The sequence below is a fragment of the Heloderma suspectum genome, chromosome 6 (assembly GCF_057233095.1).
Source record: "Heloderma suspectum isolate Gila_16-S chromosome 6, 16-S_ref, whole genome shotgun sequence".
In the NCBI taxonomy this organism is placed as follows: Eukaryota; Metazoa; Chordata; class Lepidosauria; order Squamata; family Helodermatidae; genus Heloderma; species Heloderma suspectum.
The window spans coordinates 51,312,312-51,324,548 of NC_139463.1; positions in this window are offsets into that span (position 1 = coordinate 51,312,312).

Below are 12,237 nucleotides of genomic sequence, written 5' to 3' on the forward strand. Positions count from 1 at the left end.
GGCAGGCTCCTCCCTGACGTAGCCAGATTTCTTTGTTTTCCTGTTAGCTCTGTCTTATGATGTTCGCTTCTCTCGGGGCCCTGACTTGCATGTGGCTGTTTCTGATGAGATCACAGCAGAATGGTCCGGCTGCTGCTGCTGCACTTCTATGGGGAGAATCAAAGGGCAGGGGCCTCTTTGCACTGACTGAGGCCAGCAATTAAATGGGTAAGGAGAGTGGGGCTGGGGGAAGGTCTGGTGGTGGAAGCCATGGGCCTGGTACACTTGCAGAGGAAGGAAGGAAGGAAGGAAGGAAGGAAGGAAGGAAGGAAGGAAGGAAGATCCCTATATAAGAACACCATAAGAGTCCTGCTGACCCCAGGGTCCATCTAGTCCAGCATTCTGTTCACACAGTGGGCAGCCAGCTACATGTGGGAAACCAAGCAGGACTCATTGTTACTATTATTGCTATTATTATTTAATATTGTCATTTATATCCCACCTTTTTTCCTCTTGCAAGGAACTCAATATAACACTCTCCCACTCATGTTTCCCAGCAACTGGTATATGCAGGCACACTGCCGCTGATATTGGAGGTATCATATAGCCATTTATTGCCTTGTCCTCCAGGAATTTGTCTAACCGCCTTTTAGAGCCATCCAAAATATAATGGATACTTTTCCATTTGTACAGCCCCAGGATGTGGACAGGATCCTTGGAGAAGTGAGGCCTGCCCTTGTGTGCTGGACGCTTGCCCTTTCTGGCTTATGAAAGCAGTGGGGGCTGAATACCTCTTTATGGCAACATGTGATTCCATCTTGCCTAAAAGAGGTGGTGGTAAGACCTTTGTTTAAAAACTCTCCTTGCACCCCACTGTATTGGATAATTTCTGTCCGGTCTCCGGTATCCCATTCTTGGGCAAGGTGCTGGAGTATGTGGTGGGACTGCTGGATGAGGTAGATTATCCAGGTACAGCAAATTGCATAAGTATTCACCTCCTTTGACTTTTCCACATTTGGTTGTGTTACAACCTGGAATTAAAATGGATTTAATTGGCATTTTTGCCAGTTGATTTACACAACATACTTAACACTTGGAAGGTACAAAATATTTTTATTGTGGCACAAAAGCTTATTAAAGCATTTGGGGTGGGTTACGGTATTTTTAGAAATATCTTTTAATGTAACATTTTATTCTTTTAAAACTGTTTGTATTGATGTTCATTGCCCAGAGAGGCTGGGTGAATGGCCAGATGGGCGATTAAGAAAATAAATAAATAATAAACAAAACCAAACAAACTGGCATTTGTTGGTTGCATACATATTCACCCCCGAGTGGTAGAAGCACCTTCGGCAGCAATTACAGTTGTATTTTGGGGTAGGTCTCTACCAGCTTTTCACATCTGGATCCAGCCATTTCTCCCATTCATCTTGGCAAAATTGCTCAAGCTCTGTCAGGTTGGATGGGGACCATTGGTGAACAGCAATTCTCAAGTCTTGCCACAGATTCTCCATCAGATTGAGGTCTGGGCTTTGACTGGGCTGTTTTAAGAAATTCACGTTCTTGTCTTTAAACCACTTCAGTGTAACTTTGGCTGTGTGTTTAGGGGTCATAGAATCAAAGACTAGTAGGGTTGGAAGGGGCCTAGCAAGACCATCAAGTCCAAACCCCTGCTCAATGCAGGAATCCAAGTCAAAGCATCCCTGACAGATGGCTGTCCAGCCTCATCTTGAATGCCTTCAGTGTGGGAGAGCCCACCACCTCCCTAGGTAATGGGTTCCATTGTCATCTTGCTCTAACAGTCTGGAAGTTTTTCCTGATGTTCAGCCAGAACCTGGCTTCCTGTCACTTGAGCCCATTATTCTGTGTCCTGCACTCTGGGATGATCAAGAAGAGATCCTGGCCTTCCTCTCTGGGACAACCTTTCAAGGACTTGAAGAGTGCTATCATCTCTCCCCTCAGTCTTGTCTTCTCCAGGCTAAACATGCCCAGTTCTTTCAGTCTCTCCTCATAGGGCTTTGTTTCCAGTCCCCTGATCGTCTTTGTTGCCTTCCTCTGAACCATCTCCAGTTTGTCTACATCCTTCTTCAAGTGTGGTGCCCAGAACTGGACACAGTACTCCAGATGAGGCCTAACCAGTGCTGAGTAGAGGGGAACTAGTACTTTCCGGGATTTGGAAGCGATGCTCCTATTAATGCAGCCCAGAAGAGCATTTGCCATTTTTGCAGTCACATCACATTGTTGGCTCATATTCAGCTTGTGATCGACAACAATTCCAAGATCCTTCTCGCTTGTAGTGTTGTTGAGCCAAGTATCCCCCATCTTGTAAGTGTGCATTTGGTTTCTTTTTCCTAAGTGCAGAACTTGGCATTTATCCCTATTAAATTTCATTCTGTTGTTTTCAGCCCAGTGCTCCACACTATTGAGATCACTTTGAATTCTGTTTCTGTCTTCCAAGGTATTAGCTATCCCACCCAATTATGTGTCATCTGCAAATTTTCTCAGCATTCCCTGCACCTCCTCCTCCAAGTCATTAATACGAATGTGGAAGAGCATCGGGCCCAGGACTGAGCCCTGCGGTTCCCCACTCGTTAACTCTCCCCAGTTTCAGAAGATCCCATTGATAAGCACTCTTGGAGTCTTTCTGTAGCCAACTGTGGATCCACCAGATCATTGTTTCATCTAGCCCACTTTGAGCTAGTTTGCTCATCAGGATATCATGGGGCACTTTGTCGAAAGCTTTACTGAAGTCGAGGAATATTATGTCTACATCATTCCCATGGTACACAAGGGAGGTGATGTGATCAAAAAATGAGATCAGATTTGTCTGGCAGGATTTGTTCTTGACAAATCCATGTTGGCCTTGAGTAATCACTGCATTGGTTTCAAGGTGCTTTCAGATGGATTGCTTTATCATCTGCTCCAGAATTTTCCCAGGGATTGATGTCAGACTGACTGATCTGTAGTTCCCAGGTTCCTCCTTTTTACCCTTTTTGAAGATAGGGACATTAGCCCTCCTCCAGTCATCTGGCACTTCCCTCATCCTCCATGATTTCTCAAAGAGAATAGACAGTGGTTCTGAGAGCTCTTCTGCCAGATCCTCTATTACTCTCGGATGCAGTTCATCTGGTCCTGGAGATTTGAACTCAAAGTAATGAGGTGTCCCTTGACCATATGCCTGTCGATCTCAAGCTGCAATCCTGCCCCTTCAGCCTGCACTTCGCCTTGGCCAGGGGGCTCATAGACCCTCTTTTGGGAGAAGACTGAGCCAAAGTAGGAATTGAGCACCTCTGCCTTTTCTTTGTCATTTGTTATCATTTTGCCATCCTTATTCAATAGCTGAACCACCATTTCTTTCCTCTGTCTTTTACTGTGCATGTAGCTGAAGAAAGCCTTTTTGTTGTTTTTAGCATCCCTCACTAATCTCAGCTCGTTCTCAGCTTTAGCCTTCCTGATGCCATCCCTGCAATTCTGTGCTACCTGCCTGTATTCTTCCTTTGTGGCTTGGCCTTCCTTCCACTTCCTATATGTGTGCTTTTTTGTTTTCAGGTCATCTCAACGTTTTTTTGAATCCACATTGGCTTCTTCTGTTGGCTTCCACCTTTTCTTCTTGTTGGAATTGTTTGTAATTGTGCCTTGAGAATTTCCTTTTTTAAAAGCTCCCACCCATCTTGGACTCCTTTTCTTGTTAGAGTCACTTGCCATAGGACCTTACTTATCATTGTTCTGAGGTTATTAAAATCAGCTTTCCTAAAATCCAGGGTACACATTTGACTACACTCAGCTTTTGCTTCCCTTAGAACCAAGATCTCAAGTATAACACAACAAAGTCCACAACAAAAATATACATAAAATTTTTCTCTGAAGCTTGATTTTTCTGCTGGCTGAAGAAGGAAATAGTCTCTATTCTGTTCACTCTAGTTCCGCAGCAATCTTCTCAAAATTAGATCAGGATACAGCAACACAGGAACTTTGTTAAACAGCCCTGTCTTAAGGGTTCAGGGTCTTACAGGGAGATGAAAGCAAGCTTATTCTACACTGCAATTTGGTAACTGCCTAAAATGGTGGCCACACCCAATTTCACTCCTTTACTGAGCATGTGCAGGAATATTTCCTCTCTGAATTCTTAAAGAAAAATATACCAGTGGGTTACAACAGCAAAGGGGGTGAATACTTATGCAATCCAGACTTTCCAATCTTTTATTGTAAATCATTTTGTAAAATATGTAGACTTTCCCCCCCACTTTGACATTATGGACTATTTTGTGTAGATCAGTGACAAGAAATCCTAATTAAATCCATTTTAATTCCAGGTCGTAGCACAACAAAATGTGGAAAAGTCAAACGGGGCTGAATATTACCACAAGGCACCACACATTTCAGTCTGGTTTCTGGCCTGGTTCTGGGACAAAGACTGCTTTGGTTACCTTGGTGGATGATCGGTGCTGGGAGCCAGACAGAGGAAGTGTGTCCCAGTTCATTTTGCTAGGCCATCGTGTGACTTCAGTGGTTAGTGTTGGACTGGGACTCGGGAGGTCTGGGTTCTAGTCTCCTGTAGGCGACTTTGGGCCAGTCACTGGCTCTCAGCTTAGTCTACCTCCTGGGGTCATTCCGAGGCTAGAATGGAGAGGAGGAGGACCAGGCAAGCTGCCTTGGGCCCCTTGCAAGCTTGTCCTTTTGCGGTACTTCTCCTTTTCTGCACCTTGATCCAGAGGAGGCGGCGCCCTAGGAAAGGCTCTCCTAAAGGAGGCCGCATGAGGTGGAGAGGGCTTCTTCGTTCTCTTCCTGTTTACTGGTTAGGGAATTTTCAAAGGAACATTGTAAAACACAAGGGCTGACTCTGAAGCAGGCCTGTCCAGCCTTTACTGCACTGGGACTGTCCTGGTGCCAGGGCTGAAGTGCTGTGGGACATCACAGTGCCACCCTTGCCTTTGCCATGTATAAGGATATTCATTCCCAGAGATCTCCAGATGAGGAATGGGGTAGGGTGACCCTCTAGGATCCCATTCTTCCCTCAGCTTAGGAAAAAAGCTCCCCAGCATGCCTCTTTTGGACTTTTCTCAACCCACCAGGAAAAGGGGCCCACTGTAGGGACTGGGAGAAACAGAAGCAACAGCAGTGCCGAAGCTAAGCAGTGTGGGCCAAGGCCACTGGGAGCCTCATGGAAGATCAGACAGGTTATTAACCATAATAAACATAACCAGGACATTAGCACTTACCAGACGCCCCCACCCCACACCTGGTCTGCAACTAACGGTGATGGATAAAAGCCTGGCAGTTTTAAAACAGGAAAAAGCAACGAACAGAACAGCAGAATGGGGAACTGTGGGGTGCAATCACCACCTTCCCTTGTACGCTGAGCCCCGTAACATTTGGCATATTCAGGCAGAATCTCTCTGAAGGGCTTTCTCTGGAAAGTTCAGTTTTCAGTGAAACCTGATTTTCTGTCTACTAGCAATATTGTGCTGTCCGTCTTTTTCACCCTTAATTTGATTATGAGGATAAGCGGTGAGTGATGTCACACAGGCGCACTAGAATTACTAGAGGCCGAAGGCTGGGGCCTTGCCATTTCCCCTGGTCTGGAGTTTCACCTTGCCTTGGAGGAGGCAGCTGCTGTGCTGCTCAGAAGGCAGAGGGATCGATCCACCCCCCAATCCTGCTCCCCACCTCTGCTTTCTCTTTCAGACTCACAGTTCACCTTCCTATTGAAATCAATGGGAGCAAAATTACTTGCACTGGTCCCAGACTAGTGTCTGGAAAATGAAGGGGTATGGAATTGGCATGACTGTGCCCCACCCATGCCCCTCCCACTGCTATGCCCCATGTGCTCCCACTTTGCTGGTGTAATTTCACAGGTGGGGCATCTGCAGCAGAGTTTTCCTCCACCATATCAGGGAGTTCCACTGACATAATGTCATACTGGCTGTGTAATTCTAGATGGGGTATAGGATCTGGGGTAGAGCACTATGTCTTAATTTAACTAATATTAACAAATCCCCCCCTTCATGGATCACTGCCTTGTTGTGGCGAAGGGGCTTGAGTAACTCAGTGAAGCCATAAGCTATGCTGTGCAGGGCCACCCAAGACGGACAGGTCATGGTGGAGAGTTCTGACAAAATGTGGTCCACTGGAGAAGGAAATGGCAACCCACTCCAGTATTCTTGCCAAGAAAACCCCATGGAACGTATCACAAGGCTAAAAGAGATGACGCCGGAAGATGAGCCCCTCAGGTCGGAAGGTGGCCAATATACTACTGGGGAAGAGCAGAGGGAATTTCCAAGTAGTGCCAGAAAGAGTGAAGCGGCTGGGCCAAAGCCGAAAGGACACTCAGCTGTGGATGTGTCTGGTGGTGAAAAGAAAGTCCGATGCTGTAAAGAACAATATTGTTTAGGAACCTGGAATGTAAGATCAATGAATCAAGGGAAGCTGGAGGTGGTCAAACATGAGATGGCAAGATTGAACATCAACATCTTCGGAATCAGCAAACTAAAATGGACAAGCATGGGCGAATTTAATTCAGGTGACCATTATACCTACTACTGTGGGCAACAATCCCTTCGAAGAAATGGAGTAGCACTCATAGTCAACAAAAGGGTGGGAAAAGCAGTACTGGGGTACAATCTCAAAAACGATAGAATCTCAGTACGAATTCAAGGCAAACCATTCAACATCACAGTAATTGAAGTCTATGCCCCAACCACTGAGGCCAAAGAAGCTGAGGTTGATTGGTTCTATGAAGACCTACAACACCTTCTAGAACTAACACCAAAAAAAGATGTCCTTTTCATCATAGGGGATTGGAATGCTAAAGTAGGAAGTCCAGAAATCACTGGGATAACAGGCAAGCATGGCCTTGGTGTACAAAATGAAGCAGGACAAAGGCTAATAGAGTTTTGCCAAGAGAACACGCTGATCATAGCAAACACTCTTTTCCAACAGCACAAGAGGCGACTCTACACATGGACATCACCAGATGGTCAATATCGAAATCAGATTGATTATGTCCTTTGCAGCCAAAGTTCTAGAAGCTCTATGCACTCAGTAAAAACAAAACCTGGAGCTGACTGTGGCTCAGATCATGAGCTTCTTGTTGCAAAATTTCGGCTTATATTGAAGAACGTTAGGAAAACCACTAAACCATTCAGGTATGACCTAAATCATATCCCTTATGAACACACTGTGGAGGTGAGGAATAGATTTAAGGGATTAGACCTGATAGACAGAGTGCCTGAGGAACTATGGAGGGAGGTCCGTAACACTGTTCAGGAGGCACCAACTCAATCCATCCCAAAGACAAAGAAATGCAAGAAAGCAAAGTGGCTGTCTGATGAGGCTTTACAAGTAGCTGAGGAAAGAAGGGAAGTGAAAAGCAAGGGAGAAAGGGGAAGATATACCCAACTGAATGCAGTGTTCCAGAGAATAGCAACGAGAGACAAGAAGGCTCTTTGAACAATGCAAAGAAATCGAGGAAAACAATAGAATGGGAAAGACTAGAGATCTTTTCAAGAAAATCGGAGATCTCAAGGGCACATTTTGTGCAAAGACAGGCATGATAAAGGACAAAGAAGGCAGGGACCTAACAGAAGCGGATGAGATTAAGAAGAGGTGGAAACAATACACAGAACTAACTATACAGGAAAGATCTGAATGTCCCTGATAGCCATGATAGTGCGCTCACTGAACTTGAGCCGGACATCCTTGACAGTGAAGTGGGCCTTAGGAGGCATTAGTAACAACAAAGCTAGCGGAGATGACAGTATTTCAGCTGAGCTATTTAAAATCCTAAAAGATGATGCTGTTAAAGTGCTGCACTCAATATGCCAACAAATTTGGAACACTCAACAATGGCCACAAGACTGGAAAAGGTCAGTTTACATTCCAATTCCAAAGAAGGGCAATGCCAAAGAGTGTTCAAACTACTGTACAATTGCGCTCATTTCACATGCCAGCAAGGTGATGCTCAAAACCCTACAAGCTAGGCTTCAGCAGTATGTGAACCGAGAACTACCGGAAGTACAAGCTGGGTTTCGAAGAGGCAGAGGAACTAGCGATCAAATCGCCAACTTTCGCTGCATCATGGAGCTATTCATGACTGCTTATTGGAAGGACAGATACTGGAGTTGAAGCTCAAATATTTTGGCCACCTAATGCAAAGGGAAAACTCCCTGGAAAAGACCCTGATGCTGAGAAAGATTGAAAGCAAAAGGAGAAGGGGACGGCAGAGGATGAGATGGCTAGATAGCATCACCGATGCAATGAACATGAACTTGAGCATGGTCCGGGAGAGAGCGTGCTTGAAAGTTAACTTTGCCAAAACCAACAGGATTTATTTCAGTGTAAATATGTTTGGGATGGGAGCTACACTGTAACGAGTAACAGATTTATTTCAGTGTAACGTTTTGCAGACTAGATACCCTCCCAGCAGAGGGAAGAAAGCTCTTGCCTCAATGAATCCGAGCCCTTAAGATGCCACGAGAGTCTTTGTCGGATTTGCTGCAACTCGGCACCCTTGTGCCGGGAGGGGCCTTGGGGGCCTCTGCAGGATGCAGGACCTCCAGCGCCAGCAGTGTCTGCCAGCTTACAGTCCTCCGGCGAGGGAGAACCTACCACCCCTCTAGGCCAGAGCTGGGCACCTTGTGGCCCTCCAAATGTTTTGGCCTACAGCTCCCTCACCCCTCACCATTGGCTACTGTGGCTAGGACTGAAGGAAGTTGTAGGCCGAAACACCTGGAGGGCCACCAGTTGCCCACCATCCCTTTAGACAATTGCTTCTATTGTTGAACTGCTCACCAAGAGGTCTCTCCTAATGTTAAACCCAAATCTACCCTCCTGTAAGACCATTAGATCTAGCGCTGCCCTCCGAGGCAGAAGAGGACAAATCTTTACGCACAGCAACCCCCCTGGAAGGTGAAATCTACCATTCTTTCTGAGAAATCTCACATGGGGCAGAAAGCTCATCTGTGCCCCATCCCAATATGTTTTTCTACCCCCAGGCCTCTTTGTGGCATACAAACTCTCCTGTCCTTACAACCTCCCTTTTTATTAGCTCAACTTGTTGTGTCCTGTTTTTTCTTTTCCTCTTATTCGTTCTCCTGCCTTGAGGAAGAGGGTATAATACTTTGGGGGAGTAGACTGGGGCTGGGGAGAGGGTTTGGAATTTAACTGCATTGGGGAATTAGGTGAACTGGCTGTGACAAAGAACTGCAGAATAACAAGGTCACTGTCCCAGATCTCCTTGAGTTTCTCAAAACCTTCAGCAGATCCAGAGTTCCCCTCTCTCAGTGCACCCCTGCAACAAACAAGACACAAAGCATGCTGCTGTTGTTGCGTCGGCAAACTGGCCTCCATTTCTTGTTGTGCAGGGAACTGCATCTGTTTCTGACAATCAAAAGGAGAGACTTCTCAGCCTTCCATGTCGTTCAGGACTTGCTCAAGAAAAGTTCCTATTCGTGTCCCTGGGGCTTGAGCCTGTTTAAGAGAGGCTCTGGCCACAATCCCCCCTCCACTGCTGGCCCACAGCTTTAATCTGTGTGCAGCACAGCCACAGTAAGCCTCTGGGGCAATCCAGAAACCTGTCTACAGGCCCAGGCCTCCAGCACTGCCCAGGCCACTCTCTGGCTGGCAAAAGCCACACCGAGAGTTCAGTTTCTGCTCTTCACAGCTTCCTCGAAGGCAGGACCAAAACTCGGATGGCAGGTTGCAATGGCGCCTGTGGTTTTCTGCTGCTCCCTCACAGTGGTGACTTCCTGTTAAGACAGCGAAAGCAGCAGCTGCAGCCATGTGTGGCGAGTGCAGCGCTCCTGCACGCGATCAGCACGTTTAAATGGCAGGAGAGACAGCCGACAACCTTCCTCAGGCTCGAACTCGCCTTTGGGGTCAGGGTGCTTGTTCTCTGCACGAGAGCAGCCCATTTCAGGGAGACAGTGAAGAGGACTGTTCACAAAGAACAAACATGACTGACAGAGCCTGACTCTGAGGGACCAGAGCACTTTGCTCCACCGGGCAAGTCTGCAAGTCTTGGGACAAAGTAAACTGGCTGAAGATAAAACGACCAAGTGGGAATCTGGCTGCCACCTCTGCCACAGATCTCCCTTTGTGCGCTTGGGAACATCTGCCTGATCCACTTGGACCGTAGAAGCCCAGGCAAGGGGAGTTTGGCCGACCAAACCGGAGGTGAGTAAAGACTAGATGAAAGGGAAGCAGCTGTAACTGGGGGGAGCGGTACAGCTCTAGGTGCCCCCTCCAACTCCCCCCTCCCCTTGCTGTGGTTGTAGAGCTTGAATACCCACATAAATGACAGGATTTGGAGGGAAAATGCAGCACCTCTTGGCAGTTCGATGGGTCCTTCAAAGTTACAACACAGGGAATTGCTTGGCCCACAACTTGGGGCGGTGTCTGAGCCGGGCCAGCGTTTGCACCAATTGCAGCTTTCCTCCTAGGATGAACAGCAGTTGCAACTACCCCAATCCATATCAGGACCATAATAGACAGCATTAAAGTGCCTTTCCCTGACACCACAGTTCTGACTGGGGTCTCCATTGCTATTATTTAGTAAAGAAAAACATGTGGGCAACCTGGCCAGTCACGTGGTCACACCACATTAACGTCAGCCCTGAGCAGGTAATACAATAAAAATCAGCACAATACTGGTTGCCTTGGACATCTAGGAGGCTCAGATTCAACTCAGCAGAATATTTGCCTCACCTTTTTCCTACTGAGTTGTCTGGATTTATTATTCCACCTGCATTTCACCTGTTGGAATAACTCCTTGTGCAAATCCTAGCATGAGAAGTGGCCGCTGGTGGCTTGCCAAAATTGCTTGACAACTCAGTGATGAAACAAAGGGTTAAATGCAGAGATATCCAGTCCCAAGTCCCACCCCAGTGTCTTTAGCACCACAGCACCCTTCCATCCAGGATGACCCCCCCCCCCCCGCCTTCACTGTGCCTTCACTGGAGTAAAATATGGTGTGGAAGTGTTAAGGAAGTTGTTGTTGTTCAGTCATGTCCGACTCATCGTGACCCCATGGACCATAGCACGCCAGGCCTTCCTGTCCTGCGCTCTCCCCCGGAGTGTGCTCAAGTCCATATTCATTGCATCGGTGACGCTATCTAGCCATCTCATCCTCTGCCGTCCCCTTCTCCTTTTGCCTTCAATCTTTCCCAGCATCAGGGTCTTTTCCAGGGAGTTTTCTCTTTGCATTAGGTGGCCAAAATATTTGAGCTTCAGCTTCACATTATGGTTTACTCTATTAAGGGTGCAATCTTATGCATGGTTAGACAGAAAAATGTCCTACAACTCCCAGCATTCCCCAGCCAGCCGCGCAGATAGCACAATGTCCACGTGGGTTTCTAGACAAGGCTTTTATTGGGCCATCATCCTGCCTCATTCACAGAGCTTTACAGGTGATCCAGACATCATCTTCCACTCATAACCCTCCTGTGTTTTCCCAAAGCTTCTTCAAAATCTGTTAAGGAAAACAAGAATTGCTGCATAATGCCTTTTGATTATCTAGAAGCGAAGAGGTCACCAGGCTGATTAATGAGCAGTGTCAAGGAAGCCATTAGAGAAAAGGCTTCCTTCAGAAACTGCAGGTCCTGACCAAACATGGAGGACAAAAAGGAGCACAAATTTGCACAAAGGAAATGCAAGCAGATAATAAGGGATGCAAAAAAGGATTTGGGGGAACATATTGCTAATAATGTAGGACCAACAATATATGTTTTTTAGAAGCAGGAAACTAGCTAGGGAGGCAGTTGGACTGTTGGATGACAATGGAGTTAAAGGAGTACTAAAGGAAGATAAGGAGACTGTGGAGAAGCTGAATGAATTATTTTCATGTCTTAATGGCAGAAGATGTAGGGCAGATTCTGCTGTGTCTCATTTCTGCTGCCCCACCTCCTACAGATCCTGTGGCATATTTCTCACAAAGCCATTCTGCCCCAGTCAGTCCTTCCTCTCTTGATATCCGCATTGTTTCCCTGGGATGTCTTCCTATTCTAATGCAGGGTGAGCTATAAAAACCCATAGGCATTGTTTCCATTATGATGGGAGGAAGGGGTGGAAACAGTGAATCAGTCCCCACCACCCCTTTCTTCCTGTCTTCACTCCTGTCCTTAAGGCCAATGATTCTGCCCCAGTAAGGCCTCCTCAGCCTCAGGAGCGCTCTACCTCTGCAGGCCCATTTCTTCCTGGCATGGCAGGGGCGGTGGGCGTAACCTTACAGACAAACAGGAAACAGTGTGTTTGCCCCATCTC